This window comes from Oncorhynchus nerka, linkage group LG7 (assembly GCF_034236695.1).
Source record: "Oncorhynchus nerka isolate Pitt River linkage group LG7, Oner_Uvic_2.0, whole genome shotgun sequence".
Lineage (NCBI taxonomy): Eukaryota > Metazoa > Chordata > Actinopteri > Salmoniformes > Salmonidae > Oncorhynchus > Oncorhynchus nerka.
Genome location: NC_088402.1, coordinates 18,945,612 through 18,973,550, shown reverse-complemented (window position 1 = coordinate 18,973,550; position 27,939 = coordinate 18,945,612). Strand labels below are relative to the sequence as shown.

General features: G+C 45.4%; 1 protein-coding gene across 1 annotated transcript in view; it reads right to left on the bottom strand.

Moving 5' to 3' along the window:
- Positions 1-27,939, bottom strand: part of LOC115131247 (potassium voltage-gated channel subfamily H member 8-like) — a 147,963-nt gene that overhangs the window by 97,544 nt on the left and 22,480 nt on the right. The window lies entirely within an intron of this gene.

The following is a 27,939-nucleotide window of genomic DNA, read 5'->3' as shown; positions in this document are numbered from 1 at the left end:
CAACACTCCTCTCCATTTCTCTCCTCTAACATCATTCCTCCATCAACACTCCTCTCCATTTCTCTCCTCTGACCTCATTCCTCCATCAACACTCCTCTCCATTTCTCTCCTCTAACCTCATTCCTCAATCAACACTCCTCTCCATTTCTCTCCTCTAACCTCATTCCACTCCTCTCCCTTTCTCTCCTCTAACACTCATTCCTCCATCAAACACTCCTCCATCCATTTATCTCCTCTAACCTCCCTCAACACTCCTCTCCATTTCTCTCCATCAACCTCAATCCTCCATCAACACTCCTCTCCATTTCTCTCCTCTGAACATTCCCTCCATCAACACTCCTTTCAATTTCTCTCCTCTAACCTTCCCTCCATCAACACTCCTCTCCATTTCTGTACCTAACCTTCCCTCCATCAACACTCCTCTCCATTTCTCTCCTCTAACCTTCCCTCCATCAACACTCCTCTCCATTTCTCTCCTCTGACCTTCCCTCCATCAACACTCCTCTCTCCATTTCTCTCCTCTAACCTCATTCCTCCATCAACACTCCTCACCATTTCTCTCCTCTGACCTTCCCTCCATCAACACTCCTCTCCATTTCTCTCCTCTGACCTTCCCTCCATCAACACTCTCTCCATTTCTCTCTCTAACCTCATTCCTCCATCAACACTCCTCTCCATTTATCTCCTCTAACCTTCCTCCATCAACACCTCTCCATTTCTCTCCTCTGACCTTCCCTCCATCAACACTCCTCTCCATTTCTCTCCTCTGACCTTCCCTCCATCAACACTCCTCTCCATTTCTCTCCTCTGACCTCATTCCTCCATCAACACTCCTCTCCATTTCTCTCCTCTAACCTCATTCCTCCATCAACACTCCTCACCATTTCTCTCCTCTGACCTTCCCTCCATCAACACTCCTCTCCATTTCTCTCCTCTGACCTTCCCTCCATCAACACTCCTCTCCATTTCTCTCCTCTAACCTCATTCCTCCATCAACACCATTTCTCTCCTCTGACCTTCCCTCCATCAACACTCCTCTCCATTTCTCTCCTCTGACCTTCCCTCCATCAACACTCCTCTCCATTTCTCTCCTCTAACCTTTCCTCCATCAACACTCCTCACCATTTATCTCCTCTCTAACCTTCCTCCATCAACACTCCTCTCCATTTCTCTCCTCTGACCTTCCCTCCATCAACACTCCTCTCCAATTCTCTCCTCTGACCTTCCCTCCATCAACACTCCTCTCCATTTCTCTCCTCTGACCTCATTCCTCCATCAACACTCCTCTCCATTTCTCTCCTCTGACCTCATTCCTCCATCAACATTCCTCACCATTTCTCTCCTCTGACCTTCCCTCCATCAACACTCTCTCCATTTCTCTCCTCTGACCTTCCCTCCATCAACACTCCTCTCCATTTCTCTCCTCTAACCTTCCCTCCATTAACACTCATCTCCATTTCTCTCCTAACCTCATTTCTCCATCAACACTCCTCTCCATTTCTCTCCTCTGACCTCATTCCTCCATCAACATTCCTCACCATTTCTCTCCTCTGACCTTCCCTCCATCAACACTCCTCTCCATTTCTCTCGTCTGACCTTCCCTCCATCAACACTCCTCTCCATTTCTCTCCTCTAACATCATTCCTCAATCAACACTCCTCTCCATTTCTCTCCTCTAACCTCATTCCTCAATCAACACTCCTCTCCATTTCTCTCCTCTAACCTCATTCCTCAATCAACACTCCTCTCCATTTCTCTCCTCTAACCTCATTCAACACTCCTCTCCCTTTCTCTCCTCTAACCTCATTCCTCCATCAACACTCCTCCTCTCCATTTCTCTCCTCTAACCTCCCTCAACACTCCTCTCCATTTCTCTCCTCTAACCTCATTCCTCCATCAACACTCCTCTCCATTTCTCTCCTCTGACCTTCCCTTCATCAACACTCCTTTCAATTTCTCTCCTCTAACCTTCCCTCCATCAACACTCCTCTCCATTTCTGTACTCTAACCTTCCCTCCATCAACACTCCTCTCCATTTCTCTCCTCTGACCTTCCTCCATCAACACTCCTCTCCATTTCTCTCCTCTGACCTTCCCTCCATCAACACTCCTCTCCATTTCTCTCCTCTAACCTCATTCCTCCATCAACACTCCTCACCATTTTTCTCCTCTGACCTCATTCCTCCATCAACATTCCTCACCATTTCTCTCCTCTGACCTTCCCTCCATCAACACTCCTCTCCATTTCTCTCCTCTGACCTTCCCTCCATCAACACTCCTCTCCATTTCTCTCCTCTAACCTCATTCCTCCATCAACACTCCTCACCATTTATCTCCTCTAACCTTCCCTCCATCAACACTCCTCTCCATTTCTCTCCTCTGACCTTCCCTCCATCAACACTCCTCCTCATTTCTCTCCTCTAACCTTCCCTCCATCAACACTACTCTCCATTTCTCTCCTCTGACCTCATTCCTCCATCAACACTCCTCTCCATTTCTCTCCTCTGACCTTCCCTCCATCAACACTCCTCTCCATTTCTCTCCTCGACCTTCCCTCCATCAACACTCCTCTCCATTTCTCTCCTCTAACCTTCCCTCCATTAACACTCATCTCCATTTCTCTCCTAACCTCATTTCTCCATCAACACTCCTCTCCATTTCTCTCCTCTGACCTCATTCCTCCATCAACATTCCTCACCATTTCTCTCCTCTGACCTTCCCTCCATCAACACTCCTCTCCATTTCTCTCCTCTGACCTTCCCTCCATCAACACTCCTCTCATTTCTCTCCTCTAACCTCATTCCTCCATCAACATCCTCACCATTTCTCTCCTCTGACCTTCCCTCCATCAACACTCCTCTCCATTTCTCTCCTCTAACATCATTCCTCAATCAACACTCCTCACCATTTCTCTCCTCTAACCTTCCCTCCAACACTCCTCTCCATTTCTCTCCTCTAACCTCATTCCTCCATCAACACTCCTCACCATTTCTCTCCTCTAACCTTCCCTCCATCAACACTCCTCTCCATTTCTCTCCTCTGACCTTCCCTCCATCATAACTCCTCTCCATTTCTCTCCTCTAACCTTCCCTCCATTAACACTCATCTCCATTTCTCTCCTAACCTCATTTCTCCATCAACACTCCTCTCCATTTCTCTCCTCTGACCTCATTCCTCCATCAACATTCCTCACCATTTCTCTCCTCTGACCTTCTCTCCATCAACACTCCTCTCAATTTCTCTCCTCTGACCTCATTCCTCCATCAACACTCCTCTCCATTTCTCTCCTCTGACCTTCCCTCCATCAATACTCCTCTCCATTTCTCTCCTCTAACCTTCCCTCCATCAACACTCCTCTCCATTTCTCTCCTCTGACCTTCCCTCCATCAACACTCCTCCTCATTTCTCTCCTCTAACCTTCCCTCCATCAACACTCCTCTCCAATTCTCTCCTCTGACCTTCCCTCCATCAACACTCCTCTCCATTTCTCTCCTCTGACCTCATTCCTCCATCAACACTCCTCTCCATTTCTCTCCTCTGACCTCATTCCCCCATCAACACTCCTCTCCATTTCTCTCCTCTGACCTTCCCTCCATCAACACTCCTCTCCATTTCTCTCCTCTGACCTTCCCTCCATCAACACTCCTCTCCATTTCTCTCCTCTAACCTTCCCTCCATTAACACTCATCTCCATTTCTCTCCTAACCACATTTCTCCATCAACACTCCTCTCCATTTCTCTCCTCTGACCTCATTCCTCCATCAACATTCCTCACCATTTCTCTCCTCTGACCTTCCCTCCATCAACACTCCTCTCCATTTCTCTCGTCTGACCTTCCCTCCATCAACACTCCTCTCCATTTCTCTCCTCTAACATCATTCCTCAATCAACACTCCTCTCCATTTCTCTCCTCTAACCTCATTCCTCAATCAACACTCCTCTCCATTTCTCTCCTCTAACCTCATTCCTCAATCAACACTCCTCTCCATTTCTCTCCTCTAACCTCATTCAACACTCCTCTCCCTTTCTCTCCTCTAACCTCATTCCTCCATCAACACTCCTCCTCTCCATTTATCTCCTCTAACCTCCCTCAACACTCCTCTCCATTTCTCTCCTCTAACCTCAATCCTCCATCAACACTCCTCTCCATTTCTCTCCTCTGACATTCCCTTCATCAACACTCCTTTCAATTTCTCTCCTCTAACCTTCCCTCCATCAACACTCCTCTCCATTTCTGTACTCTAACCTTCCCTCCATCAACACTCCTCTCCATTTCTCTCCTCTGACCTTCCCTCCATCAACACTCCTCTCCATTTCTCTCCTCTGACCTTCCCTCCATCAACACTCCTCTCCATTTCTCTCCTCTAACCTCATTCCTCCATCAACACTCCTCACCATTTCTCTCCTCTGACCTTCCCTCCATCAACACTCCTCTCCATTTCTCTCCTCTGACCTTCCCTCCATCAACACTCCTCTCCATTTCTCTCCTCTAACCTCATTCCTCCATCAACACTCCTCACCATTTATCTCCTCTAACCTTCCCTCCATCAACACTCCTCTCCATTTCTCTCCTCTGACCTTCCCTCCATCAACACTCCTCTCCAATTCTCTCCTCTGACCTTCCCTCCATCAACACTCCTCTCCATTTCTCTCCTCTGACCTCATTCCTCCATCAACACTCCTCTCCATTTCTCTCCTCTGACCTCATTCCTCCATCAACATTCCTCACCATTTCTCTCCTCTGACCTTCCCTCCATCAACACTCCTCTCCATTTCTCTCCTCTGACCTTCCCTCCATCAACACTCCTCTCCATTTCTCTCCTCTAACCTCATTCCTCCATCAACACTCCTCACCATTTCTCTCCTCTGACCTTCCCTCCATCAACACTCCTCTCCATTTCTCTCCTCTGACCTTCCCTCCATCAACACTCCTCTCCATTTCTCTCCTCTAACCTCATTCCTCCATCAACACTCCTCACCATTTATCTCCTCTAACCTTCCCTCCATCAACACTCCTCTCCATTTCTCTCCTCTGACCTTCCCTCCATCAACACTCCTCTCCAATTCTCTCCTCTGACCTTCCCTCCATCAACACTCCTCTCCATTTCTCTCCTCTGACCTCATTCCTCCATCAACACTCCTCTCCATTTCTCTCCTCTGACCTCATTCCTCCATCAACATTCCTCACCATTTCTCTCCTCTGACCTTCCCTCCATCAACACTCCTCTCCATTTCTCTCCTCTGACCTTCCCTCCATCAACACTCCTCTCCATTTCTCTCCTCTAACCTTCCCTCCATTAACACTCATCTCCATTTCTCTCCTAACCTCATTTCTCCATCAACACTCCTCTCCATTTCTCTCCTCTGACCTCATTCCTCCATCAACATTCCTCACCATTTCTCTCCTCTGACCTTCCCTCCATCAACACTCCTCTCCATTTCTCTCGTCTGACCTTCCCTCCATCAACACTCCTCTCCATTTCTCTCCTCTAACATCATTCCTCAATCAACACTACTCTCCATTTCTCTCCTCTAACCTCATTCCTCAATCAACACTCCTCTCCATTTCTCTCCTCTAACCTCATTCCTCAATCAACACTCCTCTCCATTTCTCTCCTCTAACCTCATTCAACACTCCTCTCCCTTTCTCTCCTCTAACCTCATTCCTCCATCAACACTCCTCTCCATTTCTCTCCTCTAACCTCCCTCAACACTCCTCTCCATTTCTCTCCTCTAACCTCATTCCTCCATCAACACTCCTCTCCATTTCTCTCCTCTGACCTTCCCTTCATCAACACTCCTTTCAATTTCTCTCCTCTAACCTTCCCTCCATCAACACTCCTCTCCATTTCTGTACTCTAACCTTCCCTCCATCAACACTCCTCTCCATTTCTCTCCTCTGACCTTCCCTCCATCAACACTCCTCTCCATTTCTCTCCTCTGACCTTCCCTCCATCAACACTCCTCTCCATTTCTCTCCTCTAACCTCATTCCTCCATCAACACTCCTCACCATTTTTCTCCTCTGACCTCATTCCTCCATCAACATTCCTCACCATTTCTCTCCTCTGACCTTCCCTCCATCAACACTCCTCTCCATTTCTCTCCTCTGACCTTCCCTCCATCAACACTCCTCTCCATTTCTCTCCTCTAACCTCATTCCTCCATCAACACTCCTCACCATTTATCTCCTCTAACCTTCCCTCCATCAACACTCCTCTCCATTTCTCTCCTCTGACCTTCCCTCCATCAACACTCCTCCTCATTTCTCTCCTCTAACCTTCCCTCCATCAACACTACTCTCCATTTCTCTCCTCTGACCTCATTCCTCCATCAACACTCCTCTCCATTTCTCTCCTCTGACCTTCCCTCCATCAACACTCCTCTCCATTTCTCTCCTCGACCTTCCCTCCATCAACACTCCTCTCCATTTCTCTCCTCTAACCTTCCCTCCATTAACACTCATCTCCATTTCTCTCCTAACCTCATTTCTCCATCAACACTCCTCTCCATTTCTCTCCTCTGACCTCATTCCTCCATCAACATTCCTCACCATTTCTCTCCTCTGACCTTCCCTCCATCAACACTCCTCTCCATTTCTCTCCTCTGACCTTCCCTCCATCAACACTCCTCTCCATTTCTCTCCTCTAACCTCATTCCTCCATCAACACTCCTCACCATTTCTCTCCTCTGACCTTCCCTCCATCAACACTCCTCTCCATTTCTCTCCTCTAACATCATTCCTCAATCAACACTCCTCACCATTTCTCTCCTCTAACCTTCCCTCCAACACTCCTCTCCATTTCTCTCCTCTAACCTCATTCCTCCATCAACACTCCTCACCATTTCTCTCCTCTAACCTTCCCTCCATCAACACTCCTCTCCATTTCTCTCCTCTGACCTTCCCTCCATCATAACTCCTCTCCATTTCTCTCCTCTAACCTTCCCTCCATTAACACTCATCTCCATTTCTCTCCTAACCTCATTTCTCCATCAACACTCCTCTCCATTTCTCTCCTCTGACCTCATTCCTCCATCAACATTCCTCACCATTTCTCTCCTCTGACCTTCCCTCCATCAACACTCCTCTCCATTTCTCTCCTCTGACCTTCCCTCCATCAACACTCCTCTCCATTTCTCTCCTCTAACCTCATTCCTCCATCAACACTCCTCACCATTTCTCTCCTCTGACCTTCCCTCCATCAACACTCCTCTCCATTTCTCTCCTCTGACCTTCCCTCCATTAACACTCCTCTCCATTTCTCTCCTCTGACCTTCCCTCCATCAACACTCCTCTCCATTTCTCTCCTCTAACCTCATTCCTCTCCATTTCTCTCCTCTAACCTCATTCCTCAATCAACACTCCTCTCCATTTCTCTCCTCTAACCTCATTCCTCAATCAACACTCCTCTCCATTTCTCTCCTCTAACCTCATTCCTCAATCAACACTCCTCTCCCTTTCTCTCCTCTAACCTCATTCCTCCATCAACACTCCTCTCCATTTCTCTACTCTAACCTCATTCCTCCATCAACACTCCTTTCCATGTCTCTCCTCTAACCTCATTCCTCCATCAATACTCCTCTCCATTTCTCTCCTCTAACCTTCCCTCCATTAACACTCCTCTCCATTTCTCTCCTCTAACCTCCCTCAACACTCCTCTCCATGTCTCTTAGCAATCCATCTCCCCCACTCTCTCTGTCTCAATTCCATTCAATTAAATTGAAAGGGCTTTATTGGCATAGGAAAAATATGTTTACATTGCTAAAGCAAGAGAAATATACAGGAAATTAACAAGGGAAATAAACAATCAGAAATTAACAGTAAATATTACTCACAAAACATATAAAAGATCATACATAACCAATGTTATATTATTGGCTATTTACAGTGTTGTAACAATGTGCAAATTGTTGAAGTATGAAAGGGAAAATAAACAAACAGATAAATATAGGTTGTATTTACAATTTTCTCTTTCTTATTTCTCTCTCTCTCTCTAATTGCTCCCATGCAACCACCCATAGATCATCACACTCTATCTGACAGCTGCATGAGAGTCCCCACAGGGAAGGAGAGATGGAGGAAGAGCGAAGGAGAGAGGGAGGGAAAGAGAGGGAGGAGGGAGGAAGATGGGAGGAAGGTAGGTGGGGATAAGAAAAGGGAAGGGGGAGAGGGAGCTGGAGAGAGGGACATAGGAGGGAAGAGGGAGAGGGAGGAAGGGAGAGGGAAGAGGTCGGTGGAGAGAGGGAGAGAGAGGGGGAGAGGGAGAGAATCATGGATGGTGAAGAGTGATTCATCACTCCAAAGAACGCATTTCTACTGCTCCAGAGTCCAATGGAGGTGAGCTTTACACCACTCTAGCCGAAGCTTGGCATTGCACATGGTGATCTTAGGCTTGTGTGCAGCTGCTCGGCCATGGAAACCCATTTCATGAACCTCCCTACGAACAGTTCTTGTGCTGACGCTTCCAGAGGCAGTTTGGAACTCGGTAGTGTAGTTGCAACCGAGGACAGACCATTTTTATTTGCCACGTGCTTCAGCACTCGGCTGTCCCATTTTGTAAGCTTGTGTGGCCTGCCACTTTGTGGCTGAGCAGTTGTTGCTCCTAGACATTTCCACTTCACAATAACAGCACTTACAGTTGACCGGGCAGGACAGAAATTTGACGAACTGAGATGTTGAAAGTTACTGAGCTCTTCAGTAAGGCCATTCTACTGCCAATGTTTTTCTCTGAAGATCGCATGTCTGTGTGCTCGATTTTATACACCTGTCAGCAATGGGTGTGGCTGAAATAGCCGAATCCACTCATTTGTAGGGGTGTCCACATACTTTTGTATAAATATTGTATGTCCATTAATATGTTACTAACATTTCACATGTATCATACATATGATCAAAGCTGCAGGCTAAGTTAAATCTAGACTTGGTTTCCTCTATCGTAATCACACCTATTTCACCCCAGCTGCCAAACTAACCCTCAATCAGATGACCATCCTACCCATGTTAGATTACGGAGACATCATTTATAGATCGGCAGATGTTCTTTACCATTCGGCCATCAGATTTGCCCTCAATGCTCCTTATAAGACACATCACTGCACACTATACTCCTCTGTAAACTGGTCATCTCTGTAAACCCGTCGCAAGACTCACTGGTTGATGCTTATTTATAAAACCCTCTTAGGCCTCACTCCCCCCATCTGAGAAATCTACTGCAGCCCTGATCCTCCACATACAACACTCGTTCTGCCAGTCACATTCTGTTAAAGGTCCCCAAAGCACACAGATCCCTGGTTCGCTAGTCTTTTCAGTTCGCTAAAGTGGCATTATTTAAAGTGAGCTGCAACAAACCCTCAAACTGGACAGTTTTATCTGAATCTCTTCATTCAAAGACTCAGTCATGGACACTCTCACTGACAGTTGTGGCTGCTTTGTGTGATGTATTGTTGTCTCTACCTTCTTGACCTTTGTGCTGTTGACTGTGTCTAATAATGTTTGTACCATGTTTTTGTGTTGCTACCATGTTGTGTTGCTACCATGTTGTTGTCATGTTGTGTTGCTACCATGCTGTGTTGTCATGTTTTGCTGCCTTGTTATGTTGTTGTCTTAGGTCTCGTTTTATGTAGTGTTGGGTCTCTCCTGTTGTGATGTGTGTTTTATCCTATATTTATATTGTATTGAAAAAAATAAAATGTATTTATCCCAAGACCCTGTCCCCGCAGGCCTTTTGCCTTTTGGTAGGCCGTCATTGTAAATAAGAATTTGTTCCTAACTGACTTGCCTAGTTAAATAAAGGTTCAATCAAATTAAAATAAAAACACATTTTGAATTCTCACTACACACAAATACAAGACTTTCTGCATCTCACTGGTAGAAACGGTCCAACAACAAATCAAATCAAATCAAATCACATTTTGTGGGTCACATACACATGGTTAGCAGATGCTAATGCGAGTGTAGTGAAATGCTTGTGCTTCTAGTCTGACAGTGCAGTAATATCTAACAAGTAATCTAACAAATTCACAGTGACTACCTTATACACACAATGTAAGGGGATGGAATAAGAATATGAACATATATGGCAGACCGTGCGGCATAGGCAATATTTTTTTTACAATTTTATTTTACCATTATTTTACCAGGTACGTTGACTGAGAACACGTTCTCATTGACAGCAACGACCTGGGGAATAGTTACAGGGGACAGGGGGATGTATGAGCCAATTGTAAGCTTGGGATGATTAGGTGACTGTGATGGTCTGAGGGACAGCTAGATGGTGTAAAATACAGTATATACGTATGAGATGAGTGATGTAGGACATGTAAACATTATTAAAGTGCCATTATTTAAAGTGACTAGTGATACCATTATTATATCCATTTATTAAAAAGTGGCCAGTGATTTGAGTCTGTATGTTGGCAGCAGTCTCTCTGTGTTAGTGATGGCTGTTTACCAGCCTGATGGCCTTGAGAAGCTGTTTTTCAGTCTCTCGGTCCCAGCTTTGATGCACCTGTACTGACCTCGCCTTCTGGATGGTAGCGGGGTGAACAGGCAGTGGGTCAGGTGGTTGTTGTCCTTGATGATCTTTATGGCCTTCCTGTGACAACGGGTGCTGTAGGTGTCCTGGAGGTGTCCCGGCCATGTGTTGTGCAGACCGCACCATCCTCTGGAGAGCCTTGCTGTTGAGGGCGGTGCAGTTGCCGTACCAGGTGGTGATACAGCCCGACAGGGTGGTCTCGATTATGCATCTGTAGGAGTTTGAGGGTTTTAGGTGCCAAGTCAAATTTCTTCAGCCTCCTGAGGTTGAAGAGACGCTGGAACTTAAAACGTTCCACCTTCTCCATCGATGTGGATAGGGGGGTGCTCCCTCACTTTGAATGCTGGGTATTGTTGTTGTAAGCAAACCACAATACCCAGCATTCATAGCGATTTCAGGACTGCCCTGTGGAGGTGAGAAATACCAGAATGTCTGTCTTTGTAACCATCACTTTCAGCTAGAGGATTTTTAAATGGAAGTTTTAACTGATGGGGTTGTCATGTTGTTGAATGTTGAAAAGTGATGCTATTCTATTGATTTTCCCCTTCACTTCAAAGAGGGAGCTATCCGATCAGCCAACATCAGCACAGCAGAAAAGAAGTAGCTAATGCTACCTAGCTAGATAGCGAACTCCATCAAATCAAACACAATGCAAATAGTCCGGGTAGCCATTTGATTACCTGTTCAGGAGTCTTATGGCTTGGGGGTAAAAAACTGTTGAGAAGCCTTTTTTTGTCCTAGACTTGGCACTCTGGTACCGCTTGTCATGCGGTAGTAGAGAGAACAGTCTATGACTGGGGTGGCTGGGGTCTTTGACAATTTCTAGGGTCTTCCTCTGAGATCGCCTGGTATAGAGGTGCTGGATGGCAGGCAGCTTAGCCCCAGTGATGTACTGGGCCGTACGCACTACCCTCTGTAGTGTCTTGCGGCCAGAGGCTGAGCAATTGCCGTACCCAGCAATATTCGATATTGCAGCTGTAGAACCTTTTGAGGATCTCAGGACCCATGCCAAATCTTTTCAGGTTCGTGAGGGGGAATAGGCTTTGTCATGCCCTCTTCACGACTGTCTTGGTGTGTTTGGATCATTCTAGTTTGTTGTTGATGTGGACACCAAGGAACTTGAAGCTCTCAACCTGCTCCACTACAGCCCCCGTGGATGAGAATGGGGGTGTGCTCGGTCCTCTTTTCCTGTAGTCCATAATCATCTCCTTAGTCTTGGTTACGTTGAAGGATAGATTGTTATTCAGGCACCACCCAGCCAGGTCTCTGACCTCCTCCCTATAGGCTGTCTCGTCGTTGTTGGTGATCAGGCGTACCACTTGTGTCGTCTGCAAACTTGGTGTTGGAGTCGTGCCTGGCCATGCAGTCATGGGTGAACAGGGAGTACAGCAGGGGACTGAGCACACTCCTGGGGAGCTCCAGTGTTGAAGATCAGTGTGGCAGATGTGTTGCTACCTACCCTCACCACGCTAGCTTCGTTAGGTTACATTATCCAACCGTTAGCAACTAACTACCACAGAGGCTATTGTGACTGTGTTCTATTTAGAGTCCGATCTTATCAAAATCTGCAAAGGCATCAAAATCAAGCATCAAGCTCAGCACCAGGAACTAGTGTAAGTAACTCTAAAATTGCGCTAAAATCTACTAAATCTTTCCATGACGAGCAAATAAATATACTGGAGCTAGGCATAAACATGGTCCATGTCTTGTCACAGTGGGTGTGTTTACAAGTAGGCTACTGTAGCTCTCTGTATTGGTTGTTTATGTATGCCTTGAAATCTAAATTGGAGATGGTGTTGGTGACTGACTGGTGATTGTTGGGGGAGGGTATTGTGTGTGAAGGTTAGTCGTACAGAGCCTGTAGACCCATTGGATGGAAGCTTTCAGCCTGGAATAAGCAGACGCTCCACATCATCTGACTGAAACAAGCCAGTACAGCCAAAAGTTTTTTTTTTTTAAAGCACAATGCCCTCATGAAAACAGAAACTAAATCCCCAATACACTAAACTGTCAAGACAAGAGCTTCTCCAACTTTTCTCACCCTTGCAGTCAGTTCCTTGGCATGGGGAAGAGGGGCTGTTAGTATACTCTTCTAGCCTATTCCCTCCATTGTTGGCAGTGCTTATCTAGTCAACAGTAGGTGCTCATACAGAACAATTAATGACTACACTGTTTACAAGTCAAGCCCCCCTCAAACTTTTCCCATCTTTGCTAACAGCCCAGCTCAATACTCTATTATTGACTCTTGAGTGTAACAAAACACTAGCTGTTGTCCATGTGTATAGTGTTTCATCATATTTGACTAAATGATTCCAGCTGCATCAGAAACAAATAAACTGTTGACTTCAACTTGATTAATTTGTGGCATTCATTAAATGTATTTGGATAAACTAGCTTCAGTATTACTGCTCAAATAAATGAAGCAGGGAGTTGGTGTCATTTAAACTAATTTGTTGGCAAGTTAACATGCTAATAAAATAGATTATTCTGTCATTATAGCAAATAAGAATAAGTATGTGAACGCGTTGGAATTTGCTATTTAACTAGGCAAGTCAATTAAGAACAAATTCTTATTCAGGGGCACAGCGACAGACTTTCTTGTCAGATCGAGGATTCGATCTAGCAACCTGTCGGTTACTGGCCAAACGCTCTAACCACTATGCTACATGCCACACAAAATACCTGGATTTCTGCATTAATTGGTTATCAAATTTGATCTGATGTTCATTCATGTCACAACAATAGACAAATAGTGTACTTAACATAACACGACTTGTATTTCTCTTGGCTATATTGAATACATCATTTAAACATTCAGTGTTGGTTGAATAAAAGTATGTGAACCCCTAGGCTAATGACTTCTCCAAAGGCTAATTGGAGTCACCTAACCTGCCTTTTCTATTATCTTTTCCTCCTGGTTTTGACCCTTGCCCATTTCTGGACCTGCCTGCCCTGACCCAGAGCCTGCCTGCCCTGACCCGAGCCTGCCTGCCACACTACCTCCTGGACTCTAACTGCTTTTGACCTTTTGCCTGTCCATGACATTCACTTGCATACACATTTTGGATTATTAATAAATATCTAAGACTCAAACCATCTACCTCCTGTGTCTGCATCTGGGTCTCACCTTGTGCCCTTATTCTTGTTGAGTTGCATAAAGATGGAAAGGGTTACAAAAGTATCTCTAAAAGCCTTGTTCATCAGTCCACTAAGACAAATTGTCTATAAAATGTAAAAAGTTCAGCACTGTTGCTTTTCTCCCTAGGAGTGGCCGTTCTGCAAAGATGACTGCAAGAGCACAGCACAGAATGCTCAATAAGGTTAAGAATCCGAGTGTCAGCTAAAGACTTCTAGAAATCTCTGGAACATGCTAAACTCTTGTCTACGACACGTAAAATATTAAACAAGAATGGTGTTCATGGGAGCACACTGTTACGTACACCTCTGAAGAGGGAACGCAACACCCTGCTACAACTCAACGTGAAGCAAAAGAGGTATGGACTGTAGGTGTGAGTAAGGATGACAAAAGGCAGAAAATTTAACATTTACTAGGAATTTATTCCTTCACACAGTAATATGGGGAAAGGACAGAACCAAAGCTAAGAAAGTAAATATCAAAGCCCCTTCCATCTTACCTGCCGAACCACTACTTACCCAATTTAGTACCACCTGGTGACCTAACCAAAATACAAGGGGTGGTCCGCCCAGTTCTTACCTAGTGTGTCTAGACAGTGAATATACTAAGCACTCACTAGGTGCCTTCATCCTTACCCCCTGGGAACAAATGAAACAGAATATTAACAATTCCACAAACACACTGAGAAACGTCATCAAATAGGCTCTTACTGAGAAACAAACTCACAGAACATACCAAAGCAGCTCCCATCTACAACTAACATAGTACATACCAACTGCCTGAGAAACAACCAACATTTGCTATAGCCATCAGCCTCCTCTCACAGCAATCATCTTTCTTCAATGACCTCCCAGCAATGATCTCTCTTCTGAACAGAACACTGGCTTTTATATAGCTTAAGAAGGAATGGGTAATTGGAAACAGCTGCATCTTGACGAGGGGGCGGGGTCAGCTCCAATTAGCCATGGAGTCGACCAATCAGCTGCTTGAGGGATTTCAGGAAGCCATTTCCTGAAATACACACATGAAAATACACAAACTACAACACAGAAACTGGGGAATGTAACAGACACCACAGAAGAAGCCACTGCTGTCCAAAAAAACATTTCTGCACGTCTAAAGTTTGCAAAAGTGCACCTGGATGTTCCACAGCGCTACTGGCAAAATAGGACAGATGAAACTACAGTTGAGTTGTTTAGAAGGAACACACAACACTATGTGTGGAGGAAAAAAGGCACAGCACACCAACATCAAAACCTCATCCTAACTGTAAAGTATGGTGGAGAGAGCATCATGGTTTGGGGCTGCTTTGCTGCCTCAGGGCCTGGACAGCTTGCTATCATCGATGAAAAAATGAATTCCCAAGTTTATCAAGACATTTTGCAGGAGAATGTAAGGCTATCTGTCCGCCATTTTAAGATCAACAGAAGTTGGGTGATGCAACAGGACAACAACCCAAAACATAGAAGTAAATCAACAACAGAATGGATTCAACAGAAGAAAATATAAGTTTTTTCAACAATAGGTTATGGTCAATAATATCAAAGACTTCACTGAAATCTAACAGTACAGCTTTCACAATATTTTTCTTCTTAATTTATTTAAACCAATCATCAGTCATTTGTATCATACAGTACATCTTGTACAGTACATCTTGTGCAGTACATCTTGTGCAGTACATCTTGCGTACACTTCTCTGTAAGCATGCGGAAAGTCTGTTGTTCATTTGTTTACAGAGAAATAGCATTGTGTTTGGTCCAACAGTTTGCTAAGAGCTGGCAGCAAGCTGATAGGTCAGCTGTTAGAACCAGTAAAGGCCACTTTATCAGTCTTGGGTAGCAGAATGGAGCGGCAGGGTAGCCTGGTGGTTAGAGTCTTGGACTAGTAACCAGAAGTTTGCAAGTTCAAATCCCCGAGCTGACAATGTACAAATCAGTCGTTCTGCCCCTGAACAGGCAGTTAACCCACTGTTTCTAGGCTGTCATTGAAAATAAGAATTTGTTCTTAACTGACTTGCCTAGTTAAATAAAGGTAAAAGATTTTGGCTTCCCTCCAGGCTCAGATTAAAGGTATGACAGATAGGAGTGGCTATATAGGCAGCGACCATCCTCAGTAGCTCTCCATTGTTGTCAGGAGGTTTGGCATTTTTGATCGATAAGAATCATTTTTCCACCTCTCCCACACTAACTTTACAAAACTCTAACTTACAATGCTTTTCTTTCATTATTTCTATGCATGAATACGATGGCTCACAGCTTGTTGTTGGCATTTCCTGCCTATGTTTGCCCACTTTGCAAATGAGGTTATCATTAAAATAATTGGCAACATCAAATGGTTTTGTGTTGAATAAGCCATCTGATTCGATAAAATATGGAGTTTAATTTGTTTTCTGTCCATATTTTTTATTAAAGTACTCCAAAGTTTTCTATAATTCTTTATATCAGTGGTCACCAACTGGTCAAATCAAACTAACTATGTTTAATTGTTACTCAGTTAAATTAATCATGTAACAATGAACTCATTAGGAATTTGGGGCAACAGGGGAAAGTTGTTTAACTAGTTACTATCTCCCAACATAAACTCTAAAGCTATATAGATATCTCTCACATCAATAACAGTCACTTATTAATCATTACCTCATCAGTCTCATTCTGAATGTCGCATAATCGTTGGATCCGCAAGAACCCTAGCCCTTCTGAATATTCAGTACTACACAAATTGATTTAATCATTTATTTATTAACTAAATAATAACACAGGATACACCTACACACTTACATGAGATAAAAGTCCCTAGTGGACTGACAAGATATGATGGCTTGTTACACAGGGAGAAAGTGGAGAGACAACACTTGGATACATTTGGAACCTACGCTCAAAGGAATAGTAATACTTTGCACATGAACCACCGCTCATTCTTCACTCGTGTTGAGAGTTTCAGAGTTTCTAACCATTTTGTAACGTGTAGCCACCGCTCCACGCTGTCTGGTCTTGTAGTTTTAACCATTTGTGACATCCCTGCTTACACATTCTGTCTGCTTGGTGTCGTAGTGGTCTCCAGGTTGATTATTCAGGTTCAATGCCTGTGCTCACTTGGGCGTGTTTACTGACTAGGCACAAGTTTATATGAACAATAATTGTCTCATTTAGAAGGCTAAAATCACAAAAGTATTCTCATATTTAATCATACATTTTATACAACATTTAAATGTAAAGGTGATACATAGAATGCGTACACTGTCAGAGTTAGTTACTTCATTATGCCATCCTTAATGACATCACAAAATAATAAAAAATATGACACGATTATTCTTTAGATCGCCATGGACCATTCTTAACATTCCTATGTTATGAATATTGTTCCAACGTTCATTCTCTTGGAGAAAAACATTTTGCTGGCAAGAGTCTCTGGAACAAAGAGGTTTCAGTCTTCCCATACTAGAGTGCCAGGGGGATAGTTTCTGTGGGAGATAGGGGGGTTCAAGGCATTCCTAGTTCATCACCAAACATTTCTGTAGAAACGACAATGATAAAGGCGGTAGGTGCACTTGATTCAGAAGCCCTGCGCACCATGCAATTAGTCTGAAAAGTCTGAAAAGACTAACTTTGCATACCTGATGGACTGGGAGATCTGTGGCTAAATTGAGTGTGCCTAGTGTGCTGGTGAATTGGATAGCTCAAATCACCTTGCCTACAGCTTCCACGACCCCGGACACAGCAAGGATTGATACTAGCCTACGTGAGATTTCATCATATTTAAAACCACGTCCAGAGACTGTCAAAGAATACAGCAAAGAGCTGTCGTTTTTGTGAGTGAGTTTATGCCTAAGTTTTTATTCAGCACTGTCAACACTGTTTAGTCAACGCTATTACAAAACATAAGAAGTGTTTATAAAAAGTGTTTTCCCTGCAGCTGCAATGAATGAGTAGGCAAGTAGGCCTATTATTAACAATGAATGAGTAGGCAAGTAGGCCTATTATTAACAATGAATGAGTAGGCAAGTAGGCCTATTATTAACAGCACGTCATGTCTACTTTAATATCAAGGAATATTTCACTTTCTCTGGTCATAGGAACGACATGAATTTGTGTGTGAGACAGATGCGGTTCATCTCGAGTTTCACCATCAGGTAGAAAACGGTGTCCCCTCTCTCTGGTCAGTCTCACCAGAGGAAAGGAAAGAGAGGGCAGGACCGTGAGACCGTGCTGCTCTCTCCCTCCCTCTGCTGACACTAATCCCGTGTTCAAAACATCTGGGAACTTGGAACTCGGAAATCTCAGACTTCCGAGTTTAATGCGTTCAAGACAACTGGGTACTCAGGGGAAAAAACTAGATCTGACTGGGAAAAACATTTTTGAACAGTCTTCCAATTCGGAATTCCAAGCATCTTTCTAGAGCTCCGACTTTCAGAACTGAAGATCACTGACGTCAAACTCTTTTCCCCCCCAGAGTTCCCAGTTGTCTTGAACGCACTATGACCATCAGATTTCTAATTATTTCAATTTATGCTCACTTGTGCCTCGCAAATGCTACACCAACTGATCTATTTTGTTATCAAAGCTTTAGTTTTGAAATATGATATTGTCTGAGAAGAACAATATAGGCAGGCCATGCATATTGCCAATATACTGCACAAACCTCATTCCTACAGAATTGTTTTTATTAGGTTAATGATACATTTTGAAAGAAATTCTGAGCGGTAGATCTCGGTTAGCTTTTTGACTGCAAAGGGGATCTTGAAGTTTGGTGACCAGAGCTTAATATAATTGATATTGGCTTCATAATACAGTGTCTTCTTTTTGTTGAGTTTAGTCACATTATTTTTCAATTTGCTGTAAGTCAGCCTGTCAAATGTGTAGCCAGACTTATTAGCCACTCCTTTCACCCCATCTCTTTCAACAATACAAGTGCAGCGTCTGGATGCTCCTTATTAATCACATCAGACCAACAAATATTTCTTAACATCATCCACATGAGTCACAGCTAAATATTTTGAATGATCTCTTATATACTATTTTAGGCCCAGCTTTTGAAACCTTGGCTTTCCTGGATATAGCTGCTATATTCTGATCACTGCATCAATGGGTACAGATCCAGCTTCATAACAAAGTTCTACAGTATTAGTAAAAACGTGATCAATACATGTGGAGTATTGTTACGGCTTTCTAATGGTGAAGGAGAGTCGGACCAAACTGCAGCGTGTCTATTGTGATTCATCTTTAATAAACAAACGTAACACACAACAAAACACTAACACTACAAAACGAAAAACGAAAACAGCCTATACAAGTGTCTACTAACCTCTAACCAGGACATCAAGACACACAGGACAATCACCCACAATACAACCAAAGAATATGGCTGCCTAAATATGGTTCCCAATCAGAGACAACGGTAAACACCTGCCTCTGATTGAGAACCACTTCAGACAGCCATAGACTCTCCTAGAACACCCCACTAAGCTACAATCCCACTATACACACATACCAAAATCACAAGACAAAACACACCACAATACAAAAACTCTATGCCACACCCTGGCCTGACCCAATACATGAAGAAAACACAAAATACTTAGACCAGGGCGTGACAGAACCCCCCCCCCTAAGGTGCGGACTCCCGAACGCACCTCAAAACAAATAGGGAGGGTCCGGGTGGGCGTCTGTCCATGGTGGCGGTTCCGGCGCGGGACGTGGACCCCACTCAATTAATGTCTTAGTCCCCTCTCCTCGCGTCCCTGGATAGTCCACCCTCGCCGCCGACCATGGCCTAGTAGTCCTCACCCAGAAACCCACTGGATTGAGGAGCAGATCGGGACTGAGGGGCAGCTCGGGACTGAGGGGCAGCTCGGGACTGAGGGGAAGCTCGGGACTGAGGGGAAGCTCGGGAGTGAGAGGAAGCTCGGGAGTGAGAGGAAGCTCGGGAGTGAGAGGAAGCTCAGGCAGGTTGATGGATCTACCAGATCCTGGCTGGCTGGTGGTTCCGACAGATCCTGGCTGACTGGCAGATCCTAGCTGACTGGCGGTTCTGGCAGATCCTGGCTGACTGGCGGATCCTGGCTGACTGGCGGATCCTGGCTGACTGGCGGATCCTGGCTGACTGGCAGATCCTGGCTGACTAGCGGATCTGGCAGATCCTGGCTGACTGGCGGATCTGGCAGATCCTGGCTGACTGGCGGATCCTGGCTGACTGGCGGATCCTGGCTGACTGGCGGATCCTGGCTGACTAGCGGATCTGGCAGATCCTGGCTGACTGGCAGATCCTGGCTGACTGACGTATCCTGGCTGACAAGCGGATCTGGCAGATCCTGGCTGACTGGCGGATCCTGGCTGACTAGCAGTTCTGGCAGATCCTGGCCGACTGGCGGATCCTGGCTGACTAGCGGATCTGGCAGATCCTGGCTGACTGGCGGATCCTGGCTGACTAGCGGATCTGGCAGATCCTGGCGGATCCTGGCAGACTGGCGGATCCTGGCAGACTGGCGGATCCTTGCTGACTGGCGGATCCTGGCACACTGGCGGATCCTGGCTGAATGGCGGATCTAACTGATCCTGGCAGACTGGCGGCACTGGTGGCGCTGGGCAGACGGGTGGCTCAGACGGCGCTGGGCAGACTGGCGGCGCTGGGCAGACTGGCGACGCTGGGCAGACTGGCGACGCTGGGCAGACTGGGAGCACTGGCGACGCTGGGCAGACTGGCGGCGCTGGGCAGACTGGCGGTGCTGGGCAGACTGGTAGCTCAGGCGGCGCTGGGCAGACTGGCGGCACTGGCGGCGCGGGGCAGACTGGCGGCACTGGGCAGACTGGTAGCTCAGGCGGCGCTGGGCAGACTGGCGGCACTGGCGGCGCTGGGCAGACGGGTGGCTCAGACGGCGCTGGGCAGACGGGTAGCTCAGACGGCGCTGGGCAGACTGACAGCTCTGGATGCTTCATGCAGGCTGACAGCTCTGGCTGCGCTGAACAGAGGAGTACTGGTGCCTCTGGAATGAGGGGCTCTGGCGCCTCTGGCATGAGGGGCGGTAGCTCTGACAGCGCCGGACAGGCGGGAGGCTCCGGCAGCGGCGCCGGACAGGCGGGAGGCTCCGGCAGCGGCGCCGGACAGGCGGGACGCTCCGGCAGCGGCGCCGGACAGGCGGGAGGCTCCGGCAGCGGCGCCGGACAGGCGGGAGGCTCCGGCAGCGGCGCCGGACAGGCGGGAGGCTCCGGCAGCGGCGCCGGACAGGCGGGAGGCTCCGGCAGCGCTGGACAGGCGGGACACACTGTAGGCCTGATGCGTGGTGCTGGCACTGGTGGTAATGAACCGAGGACACGCACAGGAAGCCTGGTGCGGGGAGCTGCTACCGGAGGGCTGGGGTGTGGAGGTGGTACTGGATAGACCGGACAGGCGCACTGGAGCTCTTGAGCACCGAGCCTGCCCAACCTTACCTGGCTCGATGCCCACTCTAGCCCGGCCGATACGAGGAGCTGGAATATACCGCACCGGGCTATGCACCCGCACTGGGGACACCGTGCGCACCACTGCATAACAAGGTGCCTGCCCGGTCTCTCTAGACCCCCGGTAACCACAGGAAGTTAGCGTAGGTCTCCTACCTAGCGTAGCCATACTCCCTGTGAGCCCCCCCCCAAAGACATTTTTTGGGGCTGACTCTCAGGCTTCCATCCGCTCTGCCGTGCTAGCTCCTCATAATGCCGCCTCTCTGCTTTTGCTGCCTCCAGCTCGGCTTTGGGGCGACAATAATCTCCAGGCTGATCCCAGGGTCCTTTACCGTCCAGTACCTCCTCCCATGTCCATTTCTCCAGGTAGTGCAATCTCTCCCACTGTAGCTGCTGCTGCTCCTGCTGCTGCTGCCTCTGTTGCTTCTCCTGTGGCTCCTGCCTGTTGACACGCTGCTTGGTCCTGTGGTGGGTGATTCTGTTACGGCTTTCTAATGGTGAAGGAGAGTCGGACCAAACTGCAGCGTGTCTATTGTGATTCATCTTTAATAAACAAACGTAACACACAACAAAACACTAACACTACAAAACGAAACGAAAACAGCCTATACAAGTGTCTACTAACCTCTAACCAGGACATCAAGACACACAGGACAATCACCCACAATACAACCAAAGAATATGGCTGCCTAAATATGGTTCCCAATCAGAGACAACGGTAAACACCTGCCTCTGATTGAGAACCACTTCAGACAGCCATAGACTCTCCTAGAACACCCCACTAAGCTACAATCCCACTATACACACATACCAAAATCACAAGACAAAACACACCACAATACAAAAACTCTATGCCACACCCTGGCCTGACCCAATACATGAAGAAAACACAAAATACTTAGACCAGGGCGTGACAAGTATATAGTTCCTGTAGTGTTTGTAAACACCCTGGTAGGTTGATTAATAACCTGAACGAGATTAAAAGGACCGGTTACAGTGAGAAGCTTCCTCTTGAGCAGATAGATTGATGAAAACCAGTCAATATTCAGGTCCATTAGAAAGTAGACCTCTCTGTTTACATCACATACTGTGCAATATCAATGATTTCACACACATTATCTAGATACTGACTGTTAGCACTTGGTGGCCAACAGCAACACCCTAAAATAATAGGCTTTAGATAAGGCGAGTGAACCTGCAACCACAACCCTTCAATAACACTTGACATGAGATCTTCTCGAAGCATTACAGAGATAAAGTTCTGAAAATATACAGCAACACCTCCACCATAGGCATTCCTGTAACTTCTTTAGATGTTATTTCCTTGTATTGCTACTGCTGTATCATCAAAGGAATTATCTACAGTACCAGTCAAAAGTTTGGACACCTACTCATTCAAGGGTCTTTCTATATTTTTACTATTTTATACACTGTAGAATAAAACATGTGTGAAATAACACACATGGAATGATGTAGTAACCAAAAAAGTGTTAATGAAATCCAAATATATTTGAAATTTGAGATTCTTCAATGTAGCAACCCTTTGTCTTGATGACAGCTTTGCACACTCTTGGGATTCTCTCAACCAGGTTGAAGGAGTTCCCACATATGCTGAGCACGTTTCCTTCACTCTGCAGTCCAATCATCCCAAACCATCTCAATTGGGTTGAGGTCGGGTGATTGTGGAGGCTAGTTCATCTGATGCAGCACTACATCACTCTCCTTCTTGGTCAAATAGCCCTTACACAGCCTGGAGCGCAAACCAGATGGGATGGCGTATCGCTGCAGAATGCTGTGGTAGCCATGCTAGTTAAGTGTGCCTTGAAAAATAAATCAGTGTCACCAGCAAAGCACCCCCACACCATCTCCTCCATGCTTCACAGTGGGAACAACACATGCAGAGATCATCCGTTAACCTACTCTGCGTCTCACAAAGACACTGCGGTTGGAACCAAATATCTCAATTTGGGACTCAGACCAAAGGACATATTTTCACCGGTCTAATGTCCATTGCTCGTGTTTCTCGTAGCGCTTGATGGTTTTTGCGACTGCCTTTGAAGAAACCTTCAGTTCTATAAATTTACCGGATTGACTGACTTTAATGTCTTAAAGTAATGATGGACTCTCTGGTTATTTGAGCTATTATTCAGCAAGTCCATCAATCAGTTGGTGTGTGTAAGTGTGTGTGTGCTGCGGGGTTAAAGCTACGAACCCACAGGCTTGGCTCTGTCATCCCTTCCAGGCTTTTGGGAGGGAGGGTGTACAATGAGCCTGTCATAGCATATGTAACCAATGTCCCCAAGCGCACTAGCAGATTTCATGGTTGGGATAGGTTCTTTCCTTTTCTGGTGCACAGCTTCAGAATAGTCCTGGTTAAGGAAGCTGTTTGTTCCTCTCAATCTCTTGGCTCTTTCCTGAACAGCTATCTTGTCCTTGAACCTCAGGAACTTGACCATTATCGACCTGGGCTTATCACCTAGTCCAGTGGTGGGTTTTACAGTCCTGTGGGCGTACTCCACCTCAATTCTCCTGTGCTCCATCTTCAGTTTCTCAGTGATCATTTCCCTCACTTTGTCCTTAGACTCTGTCCAGGGCTCATGTGGAGATTATGCAATTCCGTCTACAACACTGTTGTTCTGCTTTGATTTTTCCTCAAGATAATCTGATTTCTCCGTCATTGTTATGATGGATTCACATACAGAACTGATGTCCTCTCTCATTGACTTTGATTGCTGTCATCTTGCTGTTCTCCCGTTTAAACTCACCGAGGTGACCCTGGCAGAACTGCAAACTCTTCTTCAGGTCCAGGACTTCTCTGGTCAGATTGTCCATTATTTTATTAGTTGACTCCACCAGTATTTGGACACAACACTTAAAGCTGTTTTCTTGTTGTAACAACTGCTCATAGAACTATTTTTGTTCATTTAAAAGATCCTTCACCTGTGATAAAGATACCCCACTGTCCTCAATGGTACTCCCACCGGCTTTGGTATTTGTCATGGTAGCCAAGTAGGCTACATTGTTACTCCTTGCAGTTCCAGACATGGCAGGTCACAGGGCAGGTCAAAGTGCAGATGGAAACAGCAACAAACAGCAGGGATTCAAACAGTCACACTCCGGGACAATCCGTGGTCCTAGCTGTAAGGGCTGTGGTTTGTGTACAAGCTGCTAAGGAAACCTGTCTAGCTTGATAGCTAGCTAACGTTAGGCTAATGTCTACGCCAAAGAGGGAAAAATTACCTACTTCTCTGGAACAAAATAGACCTGTTATTGTTCCCTGTAATACAGTGAATGTCCTACACCTTAATGTGATGTTATACACTGAGTATACCAAACATTAGGAACACCTTCTTCCATACTCCACCTACGACCATACTCCACCTACTACCATACTCCACCTACTACCATACTCCACCTACTACCATACTCCACCTACTACCATACTCCACCTACTACCATACTCCACCTACTACCGTACCCCGTTCAAAGGCACTTAAATATTTGTCTTGCCCATTCACCCTCTGAATGTCACACATACACAATCCATATCTCAATTGTCTCAAGGCTTGAAAATCCTTCTTTAAACTGTCTGCTCCCCTTCATCTACACTGATTGAAGTGGATTAAAATAGTGACATCAATAAGGGATCATAGCTGGATCACCTGGATTCACCTGGTCAGTCTGTCACAGAAAGAGCAGGTGTTCTAAATGTTTTGTAGTCAATGTATGTTGCAATTATGTATTTAGCAAAGGAAAGCCTACTCCTAAGAGAGTAGGACAGAGGTCAGGTCAAATCGATCTGACACCAGAGCTCAGGGACCTGTTTTCTCCTAGAGAGAAGAATAGAAACAAGCAGTCTGCTGTGTATTAAAAGGTGATCCCCACACACACGCACAAAACAATGTCATGTCCCTCTGTCTCTCTGTCTCTCTGCCTCTTTGCTAGGTGGATCAGAACAGAGGAATCTGTGTAGTTACAAACTGCAGCAGCAGGTATACTGTACCTCTCTCCCTTTAATCCTCTGAACAAGGTAGTGCAACATCAGGTATATGTTACCTCTCTCCCTTTAGTCCTCTGAACAAGGTAGTGCAACATCAGGTATATGTTACCTCTCTCCCTTTAGTCCTCTGAACAAGGTAGTGCAACATCAGGTATATGTTACCTCTCTCCCTTTAGTCCTCTGAACAAGGTAGTGCAACATCAGGTATATGTTACCTCTCTCTCTTTAGTCCTCTGAACAAGGTAGTGCAACATCAGGTATATGTTACCTCTCTCCTTTAATCCTCTGAACAAGGTAGTGCAACATCAGGTATATGTTACCTCTCTCCTTTAGTCCTCTGAACAAGGTAGTGCAACATCAGGTATATGTTACCTCTCTCCCTTTAGTCCTCTGAACAAGGTAGTGCAACAGCAGGTATACGTTACCCTCTTAGAGCTCCCCCTCTATACTGCCCCTGTTGGAGAAAGTGCGTGCCCATAGTAAACTGAAAATATTTTCCCCCAAAATTGCTAATATATGCATATAAAAAATATTATCGAACAGAAAACACTCTAAAGCTTCTAAAACCGTTTAAATTGTGTCTCTATGTAAAGCAGAACTCTCAGGGCATGCATTCTCCCAAATGCTATCTTGTCATGGAAAAAGTTGGCCCAACTTTGACGTCATCTCACACGCACTTCCCAAACAGCTACCGCTCTGGGAACAGTCTGTATGTGTTCAGCGCGAAGCCTGCTTTCAATGGGGCTTCTCATTGTGAGAATCGCACGCTCACGGGAGTTTGAAGCCTGCTTTCAATGGGGCTTCTCATTGTGAGAATCGCACGCTCACGGGAGTTTGAAGCCTGCTTTCAATGGGGCTTCTCATTGTGAGAATCGCACGCTCACGGGAGTTTGATGAGCGAGCTGATTTGATGAGCGAGCTGAAACCTCTCGGCCAAGCGAAAAAAAAGGTGACTGTTACGCTCGCTCTGGCCGGGTGATGTCTTTCATTCAGGATCGATTAAACGATGTGTGTGTTTCTGTTCGTCCTCACGATTTCTGTGCACCTTTATAACATGTTAAAGCTTAATTATGAACATAGTTTGACAAGTTTACTCGACATATAATATATAATTTCGACGTTTTGGTGCGCATCCACTTGAATTTTGCCTACATTTCGACCGAAATGTGGCTATTTTGAGAACCGAAAGACACAGACTTGAAAACTAAACGCTCCAGGTCTTCTGATGGAAGAACAGCAAAGGTAAGGGAATATTTATGTGGTAATTTTGGGTTTCTGTCGACTCCAAGATAGAGTAGCCATAATGATACCTTTGGAGCGCCGACTCCTAGTATAGCCTAGTGAACGCAACCTGTAACGTTAAAAATAAATGTAACACAGCGATTGCATTTAGAAGAAGTGTATCTTGCTATACATATGTAAAACATGCATATTTAGTCAAAGTTTATGATGTGTATTCCTTGTTAGCCGACGTTATCTGCCGGAGCTATCGGCATTTCTCCTGACATTTTAGTAGCATTTTTTGAACGATGCATCATTGTAAACAGAGATTTATGGATATATATTGCAGATTATTGAAAAAAAAATGAATGTACTGTGTAACATGTTATATACTGTCATCTGATGAAGATTTCAAAAGGTTAGTGAAATGATTTTTCTTTTAATCCTGCGTTTGTTGATTGCATATTTTTTCCTACTTGGCTATGCAAATGAGCTATGTCTGTGGTGGTGGTTTGACATAAATATGTGCTATGTTTTCGCCGTAAAACATTTTAGAAATCTGACTTGCTGGGTAGATAAACAACTTGTTTATCTTTCATTTGAGCTATTTTACTTGTTAATGTGTGGAGGTTAAATATTTTTAGGAATATTTTTTCGCATTGTGCGTTATGCTAATGAGCTTGAGCCCTAGTCACGAACCCGGATCCGGTATTGGTGGACTATGAGGTTACCTCTCTCTCTTTAGTCCTCTGAACAAGGTAGTGCAACATCAGGTATATGTTACCTCTCTCTCTTTAATCCTCTGAACAAGGTAGTGCAACATCAGGTATATGTTACCTCTCTCCCTTTAGTCCTCTGAACAAGGTAGTGCAACATCAGGTATATGTTACCTCTCTCTCTTTAATCCTCTGAACAAGGTAGTGCAACAGCAGGTATATGTTACCTCTCTCCCTTTAGTCCTCTGAACAAGGTAGTGCAACAGCAGGTATATGTTACCTCTCTCCCTTTAGTCCTCTGAACAAGGTAGTGCAACATCAGGTATATGTTACCTCTCTCCCTGAATTTGTAAGTCGCTCTGGATAAGAGCGTCTGCTAAATGACTTAAATGTAAATGTAAACAAGGTAGTGCAACATCAGGTATATGTTACCTCTCTCCCTTTAATCCTCTGAACAAGGTAGTGCAACAGCAGGTATATGTTACCTCTCTCCCTTTAGTCCTCTGAACAAGGTAGTGCAACATCAGGTATATGTTACCTCTCTCCCTTTAGTCCTCTGAACAAGGTAGTGCAACATCAGGTATATGTTACCTCTCTCCCTTTAGTCCTCTGAACAAGGTAGTGCAACATCAGGTATATGTTACCTCTCTCCCTTTAATCCTCTGAACAAGGTAGTGCAACATCAGGTATATGTTACCTCTCTCCCTTTAATCCTCTGAACAAGGTAGTGCAACATCAGGTATATGTTACCTCTCTCCCTTTAATCCTCTGAACAAGGTAGTGCAACATCAGGTATATGTTACCTCTCTCCCTTTAGTCCTCTGAACAAGGTAGTGCAACATCAGGTATATGTTACCTCTCTCCCTTTAGTCCTCTGAAAAAGGTAGTGCAACATCAGGT